This window comes from Notamacropus eugenii, chromosome 5 (assembly GCF_028372415.1).
Source record: "Notamacropus eugenii isolate mMacEug1 chromosome 5, mMacEug1.pri_v2, whole genome shotgun sequence".
Lineage (NCBI taxonomy): Eukaryota > Metazoa > Chordata > Mammalia > Diprotodontia > Macropodidae > Notamacropus > Notamacropus eugenii.
Window position 1 is genome coordinate 460752754 of NC_092876.1, and position 22075 is coordinate 460774828.

A 22075-nucleotide genomic window follows, 5' to 3' on the forward strand; every position below is an offset into this window, starting at 1 on the left:
AAGAATTTGCCCTCCTTAGGGCTGTCCTCTCTGTTTGCAATAAGACTGATCGCTTTCTTTTCATACACAGGAAGTTATGATGCATCTTAAAATTTAAATCCTCTCTGACACTCTTTACTTGGTCTTCTTTATCAGTAAAATTTTAACATCTAGGATGAATATTGAAGACATTTTTCTTCCTAACTAAATGCTTTCTGATATGTGGAGGCTAATATAAGACCCAGTGCTCAATTGCTAAGAAATATTATTAGTTTTGTACCAGCATTATAAATGTCACTGTTAGCAATATAATAAAAATTATTATCCAGCTATTTTTAAATGCCCCGAATGTACAGTTATCCACGGCATCGCTTCTAAATTTTTAAAGTGACTTCAGCATTCACAATGACTCTTACAATAGAAATCAAGCTAACATGAGAGGTGCAGTCGTCACGAGTGCTGTAGTGTCACAGGTAACATTCGATAAACTATTTTCAGGTCATATTCTTTGAGGTGGGTTTTATTTGGAAGTGTTTGTGTTAAAATATGCCCCCAAAATGCCAAAAAATATCTCATTTAACTTCTCCCTTTCCTTCTTTTTACAAGTATCATTTCCCATTTTTTAATATCAGCTGCCTTGTTTATATTTTGTCAATGACTTGGGATCATCTTCAGGCATTCGAGTCCAACCAAGCCTTCATAGCTCTTCATCTTTTATTGTCCTTTCTTTTGTGGGGAGCTTGGAGGTAACGTCCCTGCTTTGCTGTGGTCCTTAAGAGTGCCAATGTTAAACTTGAAGCTTTCTTCACCATTTGGCTGGATCAATATGAAAACACTAATAAAAACTTATGTTTTATGTTTGTATTGAGGAGCAGATTAGGAGTAAAATGTGGAGGACAGAGTGGGACAGGAGGAAAGGGGTACAGGAACTCCATAATTCTACGTTGCTTTAAGTTCCCTGTTTCTAGTTGGTGCTGGCCAGAGGGTGACCCTTTAGTGTTAATTTATTCCCCACCACAGCCCTCTCTCACATATGCAGCCCTCTTGCAAAGCAGCTGTGCCCCATGCATTCGCCAAGCCTACAGTTGCCTGTTTCCAGTTGTTTCTGCTGTACTGCCCCACAGTTCAGTAAGGGAAGACAGAAGGTGATCAAGTGAAACACAGCACTGGGCGCCCACAAGGAAGTCCAGAAGAAAAAGTCTCACTGGGTAAGGAAACCTGTCAGTATGTGCCTCCATTCCACATACTACCTGCCCTCCTCTGTACACTCTAAGAAAGAGTCTCAAACTTGAGCTGCTTTTAACCATGTCATTGAACTGAATGACTTTGAACTTTGCATTGAATACGCCAGATCCTTTGCCTTCCATGTCTGTGACTTGTGTATCCATTCCTTTCCCTCGTATTTGTTGCTTTGCATTGCCCATCCTCCTTCTGCTACTTTGTTTTACAGAGCTCTGAGTGAGGCCATAGAGCAGAAAGGCTTTGGAGCTAAAGGAGCTGGATGCAGATCCCCACTACGCCACTTACTACCTGTGTGACCTTGGACAAGCTGCTCTCTGGGTCTCATTTTCCTCGTCTCTAAAATGAGAAGTTTGGGCTTTAATGGCCTCTAAGATCCCTTCTAGCTCCAAATCTGTGATCCTATGATACCCAGCAGAGAGGTAGGTGGAGCAGAGGATGGAATGCTGGGCTTGGAGTCAAGAAGAGTCATCTCTGCAAGTTCAAATCTGACCTCAGACACTTACTAGCTGTCCGACTCTGACCAAGTACTATTTCAGTATCGTTGCCAAGCAAACCCCAAATGGGGTCACAAAAACTCTGACACAACTGGAAAATGACTGACCAGCAGAGTCGCCTCACTGAGGCTGACTCCAGCAGTAGCTGTCAGTCTGTATGGTTAGTCTCATCATGCTACTTGATAATGTTAGGCCTTTTAAAGATATGTTTACCTGAAATCGATGAGATTTAGGGGAGGTTTTTGTGTGGTTTTATTTACTTTTCTGAAGAACTCACCATGCATCCTGTCCAGAAGTTGTTTTCTTGTAGTAAGTGCTCTATATTGAACCAACCTTCCTTGGTGTCTGTGGAGCTGCCCTGTTTGGTTAAAGTTTGATCTTGAATACTTCAAGTCCAAAGGGAGCCTCGTGTTTAACAAAGAATCTTCTATTTCATGGCAAACCTGATAGACTTAGTTTACACGGTAAGATGTGAATTAGCTGCAGTTCTCCAGCGAGAACGCCAGTGGGTCTGCAGGGTGACTTGGCTAGAATTAAGGATTGATAAAATGACGCTGCTGTAAGAGAATTAAATGGGGAAGAGGGAAGGCCTGCTATTAGGGCCCGTAAGTTTGCTTATTTATTTATGCAAACATGTTTCGTTTCCTTAGTAACTAATAATAGTTTTGAGAAATTGTTGTACTCACAAGTAGGACTGCATGAGCAAAAAAAAACCCTAGAATCACAGAAATGAGAGATGGAAAAGACCTATGAGGTCATCTTCTCTGTCCTTTGCCAGTACAGATTGTTCCCAGTGCTTTATCCAGTCCATTTTTAAAGTGACCCTGACAAATAGTTTATACTTACTGTGCTTTTTTTAAGTAATGAACTTCTGAAGAAAATGAAGGTGGCAGACTGTCTTTTTGCAAGTGCATGGATCCACCATTGACCAAGGGGAAGCTTTTCTGGAAAAGTCCATGGGTACCAGTCACAGTAGAAATGGCTTTATTTAAAGTGAATGGAAAATACTTCAGGGTATCACTAAGGTGTTTGGCCAGAGTTCAAAAAAAGAGGTAGATTAATTTAACTATTCCCTTTCATCCTTGGGAACTCAAATATTCCTTATATTGTATTAATTTGGGAAATTAAATAGTTTCACTTTGTTAGTATATATAGTTTGGTAAAATTGCTCTTTTGCTTTGAAAATGTAAATCTACCAAGAAGTGAATAAAGGACGTGCATTTACATATCAATTTATGTAGACATATGCTTACATGTAAACATAAACATATTTGTATGAAGTGAAAATATCCAAGTTAGTCATTTCTTCAGGTAAGAATTCTGACCACCTCCATCATGAGTCTGTAATCATGTGGTTTTTAATTCTGTCTCTGCCACTAATAGTATGGAAAGGGATAGGGATGGAATCTATGTCATTGATGTTGGGCTCCCCTGGGTGAGGAAAGGGCCCCTATTAATGCAGGCCTGTGTCTTCTCTATGGCTTAAAGTTTTAGAGAATTGACTAGATTGCTGACAGGCTGAGTGATTTGCCTGGGGCCATACAGCCATTGTATAGCAGTGGCTGAACTTGAACCCAGATCTTCTGTTAACAATGCCAGTTCTCTATCCACTGTACCACGCTGCCTCTCAAGCAGTATGACCATGAACAGATTGCTGCTTCATCTCTCTGGGCCTCAGTTTCCCCACTTGTAAAAAGAGGAAGTTGGATTTGATGATCTTTAAGGTCTGTCTCATTCAGTTCAAACATTCTTCATGTTATGAGGAAGTCTGATGCCGAATCCCTTGATTTTTGAGTCTTCTAGTATCAAAAGATCTATGACTGATATCCCCATTTTTATTTTTTTTGGAGAAGCGGGAGTCTTTCTTTAGAATCCTCTATTTGTGTATGTATGTACATAGCAAATAAATACTTACACAATGGTGTAGATTTAGAACTGATAGGGATTGTCTAGTCCAACTCTCATTTTATTAGTGAAGAAAGTGACCCTGGGCCCACCTTAATACAGGTAGTAAGTAACAGAGGCAGGATTGAAAACCAGGCCCTCTGACTCTAAAGCTGGAGTCCTTTCCTTTCTATCGCGCTTCTCTGATATCACACTTCCCCTCACAGGCTTATTCGTCCCCATTTGCTAATGCAAAACATTTCTGCTACTGAAAGAAAGAAAACCTCTGTCTTGATTTTTCCCTCCTTATTGAAATCTCTTCTACTTGTAGTTTTTCCCTAGTGATCTCAATTTAACAACTTGTGGTTATTTTATTAGAGTTAGCCCTTGAGATCCTTCACTGTGTGCCTAGTTAAGGTAAAGTGCCAGAGCTTCCAAGAGGGATGGTGGTGAGTCAAGAGCCATTGCCACCAATGTAGGAGCGTTTTACTTCTGTAAATTCCCAGTTTCCCTTTAATCATCGTCATCCTTTTTGACAGAAGAGAGAGCGTGCGTGCTTTTTCCCCCAGCCAGACTTCTAGGCCTTCCAGATTTGGCTTTTATTCCCCTTATTTTCTATTTTTGAGCAAACTGTCCAGCTGTCTCCTAGAAGCTCTATTTTTCGCTTCTATTCTATTTTCTGTTCTATTATTTTTATTTATTTTTCTATTGTCAAGCATTCACTTTTCCCCTTTCACCTCTTTCTGCCCCCTAAGAAAGAGGGAAGGGAGGAAGGGAAAAGGAGGGAGGGGCCTCACTGGAAGGAGGGAAGTCAGACAAAAGATATATTCCCACACGGGTCACATCCAAAAATTCATTTCTTATTCTTTTTCGGGAGGAGGGCGGTCTGTCATCTCTCCTGAGGTGGGCGACATTCCATTTTATTCTTTGTCAGTCCTTTCAGATTGGGTTTGGCCATTTAGTTGGTCAGAGTTCTTAAGCCTGTCAGAGTTGTTCACTTTTATAATACTGATGTTTAAAGGGTATAAATTGTTCTCTGGTTGTACTTACTTTACTTTGCTAACAACTAGTTAGTGACAGAGACAGAGCTAGACTTCCAGTCTGGCAGATGTCATCTTTTTTCCCTTCGTATACAACATGCTGGGTTGTTAGGATAGTAAGGATCCTGTGCTTTAATATTAATATGCTAATATTGAGAAATATGGCCATCAGTCCTACTTGGGCACATTTTAAAACTTGTCCTTTATTGATAAAGCATTTGTGATTCTCCTGAGCCACAAACAAATGCTCTGTTGACTATTGAACTGTGAATTGTATGGGAATAAAGATTCCTGCCTTGCGATCGGATTTGGATTTGTCATTTGGCATGAGAGGCAAGTCAGTCAATTCAAAAGTGGTTACAATGTAGCAAGGTCTATGCTTCAGATGCTGTGGATAAATAACACAAGCAGTCTCTTCCCTCAAAGACCTTATGTTTTATTCATTCGATCCACGCTAGAGTAAAACCAAGTCTCGTCTTCATTTTCATTTCAGGTGAGTATCATCTTGCTGTCAGCCTCCTGCTCACTTATATGTGAGCCTGTGGGATCTTGTCTGTGAGCCGGATGATTCCTGTATTATCCATCATTTATAGTGATTTCCTAGAATGTTACTTCTAGAGGATGCAGGAACTTATGATTCTGCTTGTGAGTTAACCAAGGCTTTTGTCATTTCCCTGTGAACCTAGCTGTCTGCACACCAGTGGGCCACTTGACTGCTTGTTAGCAGCTCAGATCATTCACAGTCACTTCTATGGTAGTGGGGTGGAAGACTGACAAATTGTTTTGTAGTAAGGCAAAAAACCCAACCAAAAAACCAATTGCCGTCTCCATGACCTTGACTGAGGAATTAGTAGGTTCTTCTTTCTGATGAATCTTCTCGCTATCCCTCTCCACTGGTTCCTTCCTAACTTATCTTTCTACAAATGGGCTCCAGATCTACTCAGTTCTAAAAATTAATTTCCTTAATGCTTTTATATTCTCTCTCCCTCTTTTTCTCCTCTTTCCCCCTCTCCTTCCCTTCCCCTCCTCCTCTTCTTCCTTCTTTCTCCCTTTCCCACCTTCCTTTCCCCCTTCCCTATCTCTTCTTCTCCCTTCCTTTTGTCTCCCTCCCGTCTTCCTCTCCACTTTCCAGTTCTATAAAATATAAAAAAATATCAAAAATAAAATTTTCAGAGGCCCCACTTTACCTCAGCTATAGGACTGTCCTCATCGTTCCATAGAAGCTATCCTCTCAAAGGTCACCAGTGACACTTAATTATGTGAAGATTCAGTGGCCTTTCTTTCATTCCTACCCTATTTGGCTTCGTTGTAGCGTTTTATACTTTTGACCACCTCCACCTTCTGGATACTCTGTCTTTCTGCCCAAGACTTTGCTCCTCCTTTTCTATTTCCTCTTATGCCTGATCCACAAACATAGTTATTTTCCAAATTTCTACCCTTCATTCTTTTTTTCCTTTACACATTTTCTTTCTTGATAAACTGTTATTCCAAGTACCTACCTACCCAAAAGCCCTTCCAGTTAAATTCTCATCTCTATCTCTGGTCCTAAAGGACGTCTCCAGCTAGTTCTCCAATTTGCACCAACATATCAGACCCTAAGATGTCCCTCATGCTTTTTGATGTCCTCATCACCGTTCACTCATTTCCCATGTTTAAAACTTTGGTTATTTTTGATTCTTTACTTCTCTCCCAGTTCTCATATTCCATAACTTGCCAGGTTTTGTTGAGTGGCCCTTTTACGGGGACATCATGTGATGACTTCACTGTAACAGTAATAGCTGGCATTTACATGGCGATTTAAATTTGCAAAGCACTTAGCACCTGTCTCATTTTATCCTCACAACAACCCAGGGAGATAGATGCTTTATTAGCATCTCCATCTTACACTTGGGGAAACTGAGGCAGAGTGATTTGCCCAAGGCTACACAGCTATTAAGTGTTTGGGGTTGGATTTGGACTCATGTTCTTGATTCCAGGAGAATCAGCCTATTCACTGTGACTCCTCACCATTTACAACATGCAGGCTAGGGCAGAAAAAAATGCCTTATCTCTTTAGCTGTAGTAGTCCTGACTTTGAATGGATGACTTCTTCCTTGAGGCCTGGGGCTTTTTTCTTTTTTGTCTTCCTATTCCCAGTGCCTAGCACAGAGTACGCATTTAATAAGTGTTTGTGCCAGAGTTTATAGGCTACACTGATAGCCTTTTAAGCAGAACAATTCTAACTGAAACTGTGCAGAAAATGAGGGTTTGCATGGTCATGAACTGATAGCTGCCTCTGGAAAGACAGCAGGATAATACCCACTTTAACCACTGGGAAAACATTTCTAGTTAGTTTTGAAAGCCTAATAGAAGTGATACCTTGCCCTCCTGGTCCTTCTAACCTCCACCCCCCAAAACAAAATGAACAGATAAACAAGCATAGGAAACTCTAACAAATGAAATAATAAATTTTTAGGCTTGAAATGGTGAATCTTTTTAAGGCCTTGATTGGCTTTAATTCTGTCTAGTCTGTGACAGGTGATATTAAATATGGTGACGTTGACTGCTGCATTTCTAAGTATTTTTAAGAGCATTTCTTAGGGCACACAGCTTATGATGGCTACCTGTCCAAATGAATGGATGGGGATGAAGGAGAAGGCGATGTTTCCATCAGATTGGCATCTAGTGACTATCTTTCAAATCTTGTTATTTTATTGCATGTGCCCATGACAGAAAATAAATTTCCCAGTTATTCAATTGAAACCAATGAATATATTCATAATTTATTTGAGCTGCTAAAATACCACCTCTAAATTGTAATCTTGTTTGTACTTCGGAGATTCAGGACTGCTACTCTTGAGAAGACATCTGAGAGAAAAAGATACTGTTTTCCTTTAAATCTGCTGGGCAAGGAAAAGAAGCTATATGTTTTAAAATACTTATAGCAGCTCTCATTGTAGAGGCAAGGAACTGGAAATTGAGGGGATGCCCATGAGTTGGAGAATGACTAAACAAATTGTGGTATATGGTTGTGATGGAATATTATTGTGCCATAAGAAATGATAAGCCGATCAGCTTTAGAAAAACATGCAAAGACTTTCCTGAAATACTGAAATGTGGAATAAGCAGAAGCAAGGAACATTGTATACAACCACAGCAGTGTTGTTCAGGCTGGAATTTAAAATGTAACCAAAAAACTTAAGGTAAAAAACTTTATGGGGCCGTGAAGACCGTGAAGACTTATGCTGAAAGGAGGGTACGTCATATGGCCAAATGTCTGCAGAAATTCCACCTGTTCAGTAAATAATGATTTATTTTAAATCCATCTGTCAACAAATACTTGCTGAGTGGCCACTAAATCAGTTCTGTGTGCTGTGGGAGTTGTAAAAGAATTACGAGGCAGGGAGTTGCCCTCAAGGAACTTAGAAACTAGCTTGGGACACATGACTGAGACACCTGAAAAATGAGGCAGCATTAAAGTGATAAACTGTTAAATATTAGCTGTGGATGTAACAGAACTTTAGAGGAGGGTTGTCAGTCTAGTCTTGAGTATTTTGGAAATGCTTCAAGGAGATTCTTTGGAACACAGATAAAATGTAGAAAGTGGAGAACAGAGGAGGAAATTCTAGGTAGAATAACAGCACAGCAGGTATCAAGGCAGGCCCAAGTCTGGTATGTGTGTGGGGCAGGGAGGAGACCAGGAGTGGACCTGACAGACTGGTTGGTTTGCCATAAGTGGTAGGAAATAAGATGAGATGAGTGGTAGGGAGAAAAGCCAGACAGAAGAGCTGGGACTTGCTGAAGCACTCAGTTCTGCTCATCAATCTACAGCTTTATTTTTTGGGAGGGGGCAAGGCAATCGGGGTTAATTGACTTGTCCAAGGTCACACAGCTAGTGAGTGTCAAGTGCATTGGTGCTCTATCCACTGCACCACTTAGCTGCCCCAAGGGGGCAACTTAGTGGCTTAATAAATAGAGCACCAGCCCTGGAGTCAGGAGGACCTGAGTTCAAATGTGGCCTCAGACACTTGACACTCACTAGTTGTGTGACCTTGGCCAAGTCACTTAACCCCAACTGCCTCATCCTGGGTCATCTCCAGTCATCCTGATGAGTATCTGGTCACTGGATTCAGATGGCTCTGGAGGAGAAGTGAGTCTGGGGACCTGCACAGCCCTCCCTCACTCAGACAAAGTCAAGTGCAAGTCATGTCATCACGTCTCTGATGGCACGGTCTTCAGCAATGAAGGGTGAACTCACACAACCTATGATCCTGTGATATTTATTCTGTACTATTCCCCTTTCCCTAAGGAAAAGAAATCTAGTTGCACCTTTCAATTAACTAATTATTATGTTCTGCAAGTTATACTGCAAAAAATGTCCTTCTTATCAGTGACCTGAAGAGCATTAGCTTGGTTTTATTACCGTGTGACTGTGACTTGTTTCTCTCCTAATTCAGAATCTCCTTTAGATCACAGGGGGAGGTTGAGATGTGAGATTCTTAGGTCTTTGCAGTAATAAGAGGTGTATTTCCAAGTTAAGAAAGACTCTCCCATTTGGGAACTTTAGGAACTGCATTAACTCAGGTCATTGGGATAATTCTTAAGTCATCCTTCAGTGTCTGAGGATTAGACACTGCCCCTAAAACTTGTTTTTTGTTGGTGTAGTTCAGTTGTTTCAGTTGTGTCCAACTCTCTGTGACTACACTTGGGGTTTCCTTAGAAAACATACCGGGGTGGTTTGCCATTTCTTTCTCCAGTTAATTTTCCAGATGAGGAAACTGAGGCAAACAGGATTAAGTGGCTTGCCCAGGGTCACATAGCTAGTAAGTGTCTAAGGCTGCATTTGAATTCCAAGAAATGAATCTTCCTGAGATCAGGACCTACACTCTATCCACGAGGCCTCCTAGCTACTCCAAAACTCATTTATCTGCATTCAGACTAGAAAGTTATGTTTCATTAAAAACTCTCATTTTCAGTTAAATGTTTTAAGTGGAAAGTGTTTCAAATCCTGGCTTTGCTGCCCCTGTGACTTTAGGATAGTGACAACTCAATTTCTTCAACTGCAGGATGGACAGAGGAAATAGGGGATGTTAATAGAGGACATCCAAGCTTGCTTTGGGCTCAGAATCTATGATCTCGTGAAATGTTTAGCATTTGTGTCTAGAGATCTCTGCCAGACAGAGGAGAAAAAGAGTTCTCTCCTTTGTCCCCATTATCTGTTGGTGACCACTGCATTACTCATTTGGTATAAATAATCGGTGTGTAATAGCTTAGAGGGAGAAGTTAGAAAAATGTTGGGGAAAATAAAGTGAGGTCATTTCCTTTCTTTCTCCTTATTTTTTTGGGGGGAAGGGAGGATCTGGACATGTAACTTTATCAGTCTAGAGAACACCCATTTTAAAACACCTGTTGATAGCAATATGATCAACTATCTGTAATTCAGTCTTAGGGAATTTCCTGGATCACCAAGAGGTTAAATAATTGCTAGAGCAACATAGCCAAGTTACTCAGAAGTGGCACTTGAAACCAGAACCTCCAAACTTAAGATTCTCTCTCTCTCTCTCTCTCTCTCTCTCTCTCTCTCTCTCTCTCTCTCTCTCTCTCTCTCTCTCTCCCCCCCTCTCTCTCCCCCTTCTCTCTCTCTCTCCCTCTCTCTCCCTCTCTCTCTCTCTCTCTCTCTCTCTCTCCCCCCCCTCTCTCCCCCCTCTCTCTCTCTCTCTCTCCCTCTCTCTCCCTCTCTCTCCTTCTCTCTCCCTCTCTCTCCCTCTCTCCCTCTCCCTCTCCCTCTCCCTCCTATCCTATCCTGTCCTATCCTATCCTATCCTCCTTCATAACATAATAAATGATTTACCTGAAGGTCATAAATTCTAGAGGGATATGTCATGTTAAAAATATGGTAGGTAGTAAATGCAGTGCCCTTGTAGTTAAAGGCCATGCGTCTTCACATGCTGCCCAGAAGATTCAGGATGTAGGTGCCGGTTGCACAGGTGACTTCTCAGGGTCATTTCCACCTCCAGCAGTCTCGGATTCTGTGATTTCCCTCCACATTTTTGTGAGCTCGATGCCAGCTTTGGTATCAGTCGTTGAGCATTTATTAATTACGTGAGTCAGCATACTAGAGTGGGTCATGGACTGGCCTTGAAGCCAGGAAGGTGTGGATTCACATCTGATTGTGACACACACTGGCTGTATGACCCTGGTCCAGTTACTTCACCGCTTAGCGTTTAAAGCAGTTCTCTAGGACTCTAAGTTGTACACGGTCACTAAACATTTATCAAGCATCTACTATGTACTGAGCACTGCGTTAAGCTCTGTGGATATAAAGAAAGCCACAAGACAGTCCCTGTCCACATGGAGCTCATAGTCTGATGAGGAGACAACCTACAAACAGGTGTGTACAGGATAAATAGAAAATACTCAGCAGAGTGGTGCTAGCATTAAAAGGAATCGGAAAAAGCTCTCTGTAGAAAGTGGGGTTTTAGGTGAGACTTGAAGGAAGCCATGGAGGCCGTTTTGTACAGGAGGGAGAGATGATGAAAAAGCCTGGAATAGGCTAATAGACTGTCTTGTAAAAAGAACAGCAAGGTCAGTGTCACTGGATCTAAGGCGGGGGTGAGGACAGAGGAAGGAGAGGGGGTAGAGGGGATTGTAAGGTTTAAGAAAACTGGAAAGGGGGGGCCAAGATACAAAGGACTTTGAATGTCAAACACCTGACACCTGGAAGTGATAGGGAGCTATTGGAATTTTGTGTGTGTGTGTGTGTGTGTGTGTGTGTGTGTGTGTATGAAAGGAGTGAGACATGATCAGACGTGTGCTTTTGGAAGATCTCTTAAGCAGCTGAGTGGAGGAAGAACTGGGATAGGGTGTGACAGAGAGAATGATGACACCTAGCTTGCAAGTCTGGGAGGACTGGGAGGAAAATGGTCCCCTCCATAGTAATAGGGAAGTTTGGAAGGGAGGATACTTTGAGAAGGAAAAACAATAAAGTTCAGTTTTGTTTAAGATATCTACAGAACATCCAGTTCTAAATGTCTGATAGAAGGTTGGAGATGCACGATTAGAGGTCAACAGAGAAGTTAGGACAAGATAGATAGATTTGAAAATCATCCGCATGGAATCCATGAGATACAGTTATTAGTCTCATGAGATAGAACTGAGGGAGAAAAGAAGAAGGCCCAGGATAGTAGGTGTGACCTGGAAGAAGATCCAAGAAAGGAGACAGACGAGTAGTCAGGTAAGAAGAGAGAAGCAGCAGAGATCGGTGTCGCCAAACCTGGAGACAAGAGGGTAATAAGGAGAACTGACAGTGTCAAAGATTGTAGAGAATTTGGGAAGAATGAGAGCTGAGAAAAAGCCATTGAGTTTGGCAGTTAAGAGATTATACATACACACACACACACACACACACACACACACACATACACACAAAAATTGGAGATAATCTCAGAGATAAGGTATTAAGATTAAGGAGGATGAGGAACTTCTGCAGAAGGAAGAATTTTAGGTGACACTTGGAAGAAACCAGGGAAATCAGGTGAAGGTGAGGAAGGAGAGAATTCCAGTCATGGGCAACAGTCTGTGAAAATGCCTGGAATCAGGAGGTGGAGTGTCTTGTGTTAAGAGCAAAAGGTCCAGAGTCACGGGATAGTAGAGTACATGTTAGGGTAGGAAGACCAGAAAGGAACCAGGTTATAAAGGGCTTTAAAGACCAAAGAGAGTATTTTATGTTTGATCCTAGTGGTAATAGGGAGCCGCTGGACTTCACTGAATCCAGATTTGTGGTTTAAGAAGATCACCTTGATAGTTGGGTAAAGGATGAACTGGAACTAGGAGAGAAACAAGGCAGAGAAGCCGGTGAGAAGGCCCGAGGTGGAGAGGCTGCACCACAGTGATGGCAGTGGCAGTGGCAGCAGAGAGGGGGCATATCAGAGAGATGGTGCAGAGGAAGAGCAGACACAACTTGGAATGATGGGATATGAGAATGGGGGGGTGAAAGAGCATGAACAACAGAGGGTGATAGCTAGGTTGCCAGTGCGAGTGACTGGAGAATGGTAGTACTCTTGACAGGAAGAGAGAAGTCAGGCACAGAAGAGGGTTTTGAGGGAAAGGTAATGAGTTCAGCTTTGGACAAGTTAAATTAAAATGTCCTCAAAGAATCCAGTTCAAGATAGGGATACAAGATTGTATCTTAAGAGAGAAGTTAGGGCTAGATAAATACAGAATCCATCTGCAGAGAGCTGGTAATTAAATCCATGGGAGTTCATAAGATCATGAAGTGAAATTGTGTAAAGGGAGAAGAGAAGAGAACCCAGGGCGGAGTCTGGAGGGACACTTGTGAGCCACAGTGACCTAGAAGAAGAATCACCAAAGGTGAATGAGAAGTGATCCATCAGTTGAGTGAGAGCCGTGTTCCAGGAGCCTAGAGAGATGATGACAGCAGTGTCAGAGGCTACAGAGAGGTCCAGAAGAACGAGGATTAAGAGAAGATCTTTAGATTTGGCAATAAAGAGTTCAGTGGTAACTTTGGAGAGGGTGGGTTTCAATTTAATGATGTCAGAATCCATATTGCAGAGAGGGAGAGGAAGGAAAACAGAGATATTGACTGCAGTCTTCTCAAGGAAGCCATGAAAATAAAGAGTGATAGAGGACAGTAGAGAAGATATCAAAGGTGTGTTTTTTTGACAGTAGAAGAGAATTGAGTTGAGTATTTATCAGCATCAGGGAAGCAGCCAGGAGAAAGGGAGAGATTGGCGATTCGCAAGAGAGATCTTCGAGGGGTCAACCTGCTGGAGAAAATGGGATGGAATGGGATCACTTATGCATGTCGACTGGTTTGCGTTGACAAGGAGAAAGTACACCACCTTAAAGGAACAGGGGTAAAGGAGAGGGTGGGAGATATCGATATATATCCGAGTAACGAGAGGTAAAGATGGGAAAGAGGGAACTCTCACTGGCTAATGTTAGCCAACGTTCTCACCTGAGAGAGTGAGGAAGAGGAAACCACAAGAGGTTTTAGGAGGGATGAAAAAGTTTGCAAAAAATCTTCTTTGGAGAGTTGAATAGTGAATTGATTAGAGGTGCAAAAGACTGTCTTGCTGCATTGAGGACCCGTTGAAATATAGTTTAAAAATATATATATATAGTTTACCCATTCATCATAGGCTTTCGCTAACTTTGTTCAGCAGCATGTGAATAGGAGTGAAAAAATATTACCTGTATATGTATGCATATGTATGTGTGTAATGTGTGCATGTGTGTCTTTCTATACACACACACACACATATATATATAAGCTATTAGAGCTTTAAACTGTACTAAGACTTTCTGGACAGTGTGTGTGTACACATGCACACATAGAAGTATATATTGTGCATATATATACACACAGAATAAATTAAAAATTAATATAAGGTAATTATGGAGGGAGGTTGAGGGAAAAAGGAAAGACACCATGTAGATGGTGATATTTAAGCTGCAACATGAATAAGTTAGGGGTTCTGCGAGGCAGAAGTAAAGGAGGGAGTTTCTTCCAGAGCTGGGGCCCAACCAGTCCAAAGTCAAGGAGATTGGAAATGGAGTGCCCTGTGCCATTTGTGGGGAACAAGATAAGGCCAGTTTGGCTGCATCTCAGGGACTTTGAGAGGAGAGATAATGTGCAGTGAGCTTGGAAAAATAAGTCAGGGCAAAGTTCTGAGAGACTTTAAAGGCCAAACAGAAAAGTTCATATGTTGTTCTAGAGGCAGTCAGAAGCCAATGAAGTTTACACAGTAAGGGAGCGAGACGTTCAAATCTGAGTTTAAGAAGTCACTTTGGCAACTCTTTGCAGGCTGGATTGTTGGGATGGGGAGAAACTTTAGGCAAGGAAATCAGTTAGGCGGACAGTAGCAACATTTCAGGAGAGAGTTGGTGACCTAAGGTAGTAGCTGTAAAATAGAAAATTGAGAAAAGGGGCTCTACATGAAAGGTGTTGTGAAGGTTGAAACAACCAAGCATGGCGACTGAGAATATGCAAGGTGAGGTAGAAAAATGCTGGGGTTTTGAATTGAGAAATTGGAAGGATCCCAGTGGTACTTTTAATAGAAATAAGGACGTTCAGTATATGGTAGTGTTGGGGAAGGGAGAAGAGAATGTGCTCTGTTTGGGGTATTGTGAACTTCATGTATTTCCAGGACATCCTAGGCCACTGCTGATGAGGGACTGGAAGCCAGGAGAAAGACTGGGACAGGACATACAGATCTGGGAGTCATCTGCGTAGAGATAATAATTAGACCAATGACAGCTCACCAAAAGAGAACATACAGGGGAAAGAAAAGAGGATCTGGATCAATGCCTTTGGGTAAACCCACAATTAATGGTGTAATATAGATAATCATCCAGCAAAGTGAAGGGAGAAGTGGGTCAGACAGATAGACAACCAGGAGAGTAGTGCCTCTGAAACCCACCAAGGAGAGAGTAGCCAAGTGGAGAAGGTAGTTAGCAGTTTCAGAAATGTTACAGATTATAGAGATCAAGATGGGGATTTAGGTTAGGCCACCATGTTTGGAAGTTTGATAGATTGTTGTTAACCTGAGAGAGTCCTTTCAGTTAAGTGATAAGGCTGGAAGCCAAAAAAAGGCACACTGAAAGAAAATCAAGTGAGTGGAGGCAAATCGTGTAAATGACTTACTCTTGAAGTTTGAGAAAAGGAAGATGTGTCAGCCAATAACTTGAAGGGAAAGTAAGAGAAAAAGAAACGATTTTAAAGGATGAAGGAGACATGTGTGTTTGAAGATAGTAGTGAAGGAACCAGAAGATAGAAAGACATTATACTGTAGAAGGGGATGATCAGGGAAGTACTCTGTTGGAAAAGATGGAAGGAGATGGAATCAAAGGCACATTGAAAGGAGTTGATTTCAAGATAATTCAAAATTATAAACCCATTTTGATCATCAGTGAATGAGAATTCATTTATTAAGCAGGTTGCATGAGCCAGAGACCTTGCTAGATATTAAGAATTGTGGTTGATGAGTGTTTTCAGTCATGTCTGACTTTTCATGATCCACTGTAGAGCATTCTTGGCAGAGATACTGGAGCAGTTTGCCATTTGCTTCTCCAACTCATTTTACATGTGAGGAAACTGAGGCAGATAGGATAAGTGACTTGCCCAGGGTCACACAGGTAGTAAGTGTCTGAACTCTGGAATTGAACTTAGGTCCTCCTGACTCTAGGGCTGACGCTCTCTACTGGCATGCAAAGACAAAAAAGAGAAACAGTCTTGTTCTCAAGAAGTTTGTGTTCCTTTCCATGCAGTCAATGGAAAAGTGGCTTTCTTCTATTTGGAATAGAAGAAAACTGGCTTGATCATTCAAGCAAGATCACTAATAGGAATTTCTACATAAAGAACACCTTCATTTCATTCATGTACCTGCAGTATTAGGGAATGCATTCTATGGAAGAGGCCTGATCACACTGAACTCTGTGATGTGGAAGCTATGCTTTGTGTAAGCCTCAGCACTAGGGTATAGCCAGGTAGCCTCAGGAGTCTTGGGCTGAATGACCTCTAAGGTCCATCCCCTCCATTCATTCCATGGTTCTGCTAAGTTGTACCTACCACAGTGCCTTGTGCCTAGTGGGCATTTAATAAGTATCTGTTCCACTGGATTGAACTGAACTTGTCTCCCTGTTAGATTGTGAGCTTCACTGAGGGCAGGGTCTGCCTTTCGCCTCTTTGTATCCACAGGGTGTAAGCACACTGCCTGGCACATTTTTGTTGTTTAGTCATTTTCAGTCTCTTTCAGCTCTTTGTGACACATTTTGGATTTCTTTTCACAGAGGTACTAGAATGGTTTGCCATTGCCTTCTTCAGCTCATTTTACAGATGAGGAAACTGAGGCAAGCAGAGTTAAGGGAGGGTCCAGGGTCACACAGCTAGTAAGTACCTGAGACCAGCTTTTAATTCAAAAAGATGTCTTCCATCTCCCAGTCTGGTGCTCTATCCACTGTACCACCTAAGTGTTTTGCCTGCCACATGGTAGGTACTTAATAACCCTAACCTTCTGTGTGCCCTTTTAAGCGGTAGTGTTGCAATACACTCAATGTTTATACCTTGAGTAGTTTTTCTGACCCATAAAAGTGCGCTTTTTTTTTTTTTGGAGTGCTAAATAAAGAAATAGAGTCATTGATTTGGAGCTGCCAGGGGCCTTAACAGGTACAGAGTTTGAAACCCTCATTTTACACGTGAGCAAACTTCGGCACTGAGAGGTTCAACTTTCCCTGCGTTACCCATTTTTTGAGGCTGAATTGGAACTAGATCTTAGTGACTTCAGATCCAGGGTGGCATCATGTCCAGAGTCATATGCGCTGTACCACGCTTTGGCAAATCAGTTGGAAATGATGGAAGGTCATTTCCTGTCTACAGTAATGATGACCACAGCTTCTATACAGCACTCGAAGGTTTCTACAGGTTTTCCAGATATCTCATTTACTTATCACAACAGCCCTGGGAAGTAAGTGCTAGTATTATTCCCATTTTATCGATGAGGAAACTGAGGCAAGTAAGGGTTAAGCAGCTTGTCTAGGCTCCTGCCCCTAGCGAGTATCTGGGGAAGCGTTTGAATTCAGGTTTCCTGGTCTGGTTCTTATTCACTTTACCTCCAGCAGCCTCAGATTCTCCAAAAGCTCATCTTTTTAAAGCTGTATTTTTTCACGTGGGTAGTTTTCTCTGTGTGCAGAATTGACCTTCCCATCCCCCTTTCCAACTTTAGATCATTTATTTCGCAGACTCCACTATCAGTTTCATTAGGAATAATTAACTTCAGGTAATTAATTTAAAGGAGCTGAGTTAATTCTCGCCTTGTCTGGCGTTGGATTTATAGGAAAGCAAGGCCATTAACATCATTTTAGAAAAAATAGTCTCTCTTCAAGCATGAAACATTCAACCTGATTGACCAAGGGAACGTGAGCACCTTTTAAAATTTATTCAGTCCTTTAATGTTACATGTGGCATGTTATTTGGCTTTGGTAGAAATAACTGGCTCCTCCAATTCAGAGTTGATACAGCCTTTCCCAAAAAAGCTATGAGAATTAGCTTTTACTTCTCAAATTGTATTTTTATGTGATTAATTAACTGGTGTTAGCTTTTTGGCTTATGTATTCACAAGCTTTTTTTCAGTATTAGGGAAAGCAGATGTAACCTAGAGTTTAAAGAGAGGCACTCTTGCCCTCCCCAACACTCCTTTTCTTTATTATCAAGATATTCTTCACACTCTTACCATAATACTTTCAAATTAAAGCCGGGAAATCATTTTGGACTAAAATGTTAGAAATTAAGAGATAGGGATCAGATTGGTAGAAATATCTCTGAAAATTTTGCTGAAACTTTCCTCTTATGTACCTGACTAATCTAATTTTTTTGGATACTATTTCTTTTATAATTATGACTGAGAGCTTAGATCTGAGACTCATATTAAAGGAAATATTTCTCATTTGAGCAGCTTCCCTTTTGAGGTCTTTGGATATGTGTATATACATGAGTACTTTTTAAAGAAACTGTATAGTTGTCAATATCATAGTTATTATTTCTGAGAATTGAGAATCAAGTAAGTAACATCCCACGTGTCCTTAGCCCTTCTAGTAACTACAGCTTAAGAAGGCCATCGAGAAGCTTGATGGTGTCTAAGGAGGGCAGCCAGGTTGGTGAAGAACCTTAAGTCAATGCTACATGAAGATGGATCAGAGAAACTGGACATGCTTAACTTAGAGAAGACTCAAGGCAGCCATGATGACTGTCTTCAAGAATATGAAGGGTCATATCAAATTGCTCGCCATCTTGGCAGGGGGGGAGGAAGGGGGAGAAAATTTAAAACTGAAAATCTTATGGAAGTGAATGTTAAAAACTAAAAATAAATTAATAAAGAAAAAGGAATAAGATGGGTCTTCACATGACAGATCAGTTAGCCTTTTTTGGGTTAGCCTCAGAGTGCAGGACAAGGAACGGTGGATGCTAGAGAGGCACATTGAGGCTCGATGGCAGGAAAACCTTCCTGACAATTAGAGCTGTCTTGAGAGTCCTATTTATGGAAGGTGGATGACGATTTGTTGCATGTTTTATAGTAAAGATTCTTTTCCAGGCACACACTAGGTGCCTTCCAATTCTAAAATTGTGTGATTCGGAAGTTTTCAGCATGGAATTATTGATATAGTGGATAGAGGGCTAGACTTTCAATTCTGCCTCAGATATTATCTGTGTGATCTTGAACAGGTCACTTAATCCCTTTGTGTCTCAGTTTCCTTATCTGTAAAATGAGAGACTCAGCTTTGACGAGCTCCTATGTTCCTTCTAGTTTTAAAAGAAAGAACTCTTGTATCTCCAGTAGGTGCTACTATAAGGTACTGGTAAGTAATTCTGTCTTTGATTTTGTGATGTCATTCTGATCAATGAAAACAATCCCAATTACCTACTGCTCAGGGTGACAGAGAAGCTCACGTAGCTTTGTAGGGCTGAAGGTTCCTAATCAATTGTCACAAATCTCTTAGGTCTGAAACACCTTTGAACCTAACAGGGCCTGAGCATAGAGGAGATTTTAATGGTCCAAAAGATGGGCATTTGTTAGATCTCAATTTAATTTTATTGTTACTGATAACCAGGATTGGAGGGAAGGGGTGTCTTAAATAAGAAATTAATTTAACAGTTGTCAAATTTCTTCTTTTTTGTGTTGTTTATAAGCAACGTGAATTTAACAAAGAGTCATAGAATTGCAGATAATAATAGTTTAATGCTGTGTTGACCTGTGTGGTAATCCCTTGTTTACTAACTTTTAAATATATATATATGTCTGTATTTATATTTATAAATGGGTTGTGCTTAAAAAATTAGGAGTAATTTGGTTGTTTAAAACTCAGAATGCATTTACCTATGAACAAAATAATCTTGTACCTCTAGTAGGTGCTACAATAAGGTATTAATCAATAATTCTGTCAGGAATGTACAGGGTTTGAGCTATATGATGATTAATAGGCCTTTATGAGATAGTTTGCAACTTAACTTCTGTGTACAATATTTTCCTGGCAGAACACATTCAGACATTTCCTTATTCTGGGTACACATTTCCCTCTTCCCATGACAAGCCACTGGCTGCCTAGGATAGAAGAAATTCAGTGACTTTAGATCCACTTCTCCTTTGCTGTGGGTTGTCTTCTTGGTAGAACATGGAGGAGCCCATTTATATATAGAATATTAACCACGTAGGTGTTCATAAATCATTAAGAGTCTGTCCATTTTATTTGGATGGTATAGTACATGAGCTGCCAAGATTTGTTAGAGGTGAGGAAGTTGCCCCTGAATCAGCCGTCAGTGTGTAGTGAGAACCATGACTTGGCATTGCAAAGATCAGATTTAGTAAAAAGCAGAAAGAGTAATGAGAATAATAGGTGACACCGTTGAAACATCTCAGTCATAAACTGTTTACACAGGTCATCAGCTCCAAGAAACGGACAAAAGAAATTACATTGACATGGATTAGAATTTAATATGGAAGTTTAACTAATGTTAAGTCTTTTACCAAAACAAGCGCAGAAGAGCCCAGAGAGTGCCTTAGTCTGTAAACATTTGATTTACTTTCCAAATGGAGAGAGAGAGAGCCTCTAAAGTCAACATTGGTTTAAAGATATAAATTCATTTGTAAAATCACATAAAGGTTGATAGACCCTTACAAACAGTATCAATTCATAAAGCACAGAGAAGCAGTAAAGGGTAAAATCAGGTGAAAGAAAACTTGAGAAGAGATCCAGACAAGTAAAGAGATCTTAAGGGTTTCTTCAAGGTGAAAAAAGAAAAGATCTGTAACTGCTATTGTTAACAGTTTATGCCATCTGATAAGAACCATGGAACTGCCAGAGTTGGACCGTAATATTGTCATCCTAGATGTACTCACAGCGGAGTTGGAAATGGGAAAAATTGATTGGACTAAGTGTCTGTAGGGAAGATCTGTGCTAATGGAGACACAGTTCTGAGTGAGATGAGGCATTGAGATGCAAGCTATCTGAAGGAGGGAAAGATAACAAAAGGAGGTTTAAAAAATACCTAGGACCCTACTCATTAACCCCTCCAGCCAAAGACAGCCAAGGAAACATTAACTCCAGCCAGCATGTAGGACTGCTTTCCCACGTATACAGAATCTTTGTGCAAGTCATCTATCCATGAATCATGGATCCTTGATGAATGTTTTAGTAGAGAGCAAGCTGACTTTCAGAAGGAAAATTCAACAGTGGACCACTTCTTTACAATGTCACAACCAAGAAAATATATGATCCCATTATGTTCATTGTTAGGTGTTTATAAAAAGGCATTTGATTTGGGAAAAAAGCTACATGAAAGACTCTTTTCCAACAAGATGTCTGTTGTTTATACGTTAGAGCACCTTAAGATTCCTTGAAAAATATCACAGTAGGAATAGCTTTGTTTAATGAATGATCATAAACATCAAGCCAAGAATGAACAACAAGGAGATAAAATCTTGCCACAGATGTTTGCCACTGTGATGGAAGAGAGCTAGACAGTGTCTAAATTGAAATTTTTCAGTTGATATGAGTTCCAGAGATGCTCCAAGTTGTTGGTTATGTTATGTTGATTGTGTCAGTCCCTAGAACTTAGAATAGCCTCTTAGAGACCTGTAATTGCTCCAGAAACTTTGACCTGACCGTCCATGCAAGAAAAACCAAATACATGAATACCGTTGCCTAGATTCTGACATACATTTGGATGGAATACCTATAAACTCCCAGTATGTATATATGGAACCATCAGTGCAGATGGATGGTGAGTTGGAGCCAAAAGGTAAAGAAGAGGAAGAGAGCTACCTGGGATGCCTTCATGCAGTTACAAGGTTTATTTTCTCACTCCAAGTTTTCTATCTTTTAAATACCAGCATTCTCCTGATGTTTCTGGGTGGTAACTTGGAGTACAGTAGTTTCTGAAGAAATGACCTCACATAGGGGGCCGTGGAGATGGGGAAGAGCAGTCTGTCATGTGTGTCCAGTGAGGAATTTGAAAGAATAGGAGTAAGAGATGTGCCTGAGGAAGTGAATGAGGAAAAGAAAAGAAGGTTCTGCTCACCTTGTAGTGTGAGAAAAGGGCAAAGAAAGCCTTCAGCATTTTCAGTGGGTGCCCCCTGTGGGAGACGAGTTTCACCAGGTGGGCGGGCAAAGTTGGGCTGATATCGACGTCGTGGGATGTAAGTCTCAGGTCCCCTTGAATGTTTGAGTAATATGTCCGACTTCTCTGTATTTCATGACTCTGTGATTCTCAGTCACTGCGTTCCATTCTGGCAAAGCTCAAATCGCCGTTTCTAAGAACGAGTCATTCTGCAAGCTTTGCAGTTAGCTTTTGGGCTCTCTTGGGCTGCCACTTGCTAGAATTTTATACTATTTGAATTTTTTTTAACACATCTAGTAACATTTGGTTTTTATTTCATGAGTATT

At 40.9% G+C, this 22075-nt stretch overlaps 1 protein-coding gene across 5 annotated transcripts in view; it reads left to right on the plus strand.

The window, feature by feature from the left end:
- The window catches only part of CMSS1 (cms1 ribosomal small subunit homolog), a 414416-nt gene that overhangs the window by 70914 nt on the left and 321427 nt on the right, over nt 1–22075 (plus strand). The window lies entirely within an intron of this gene.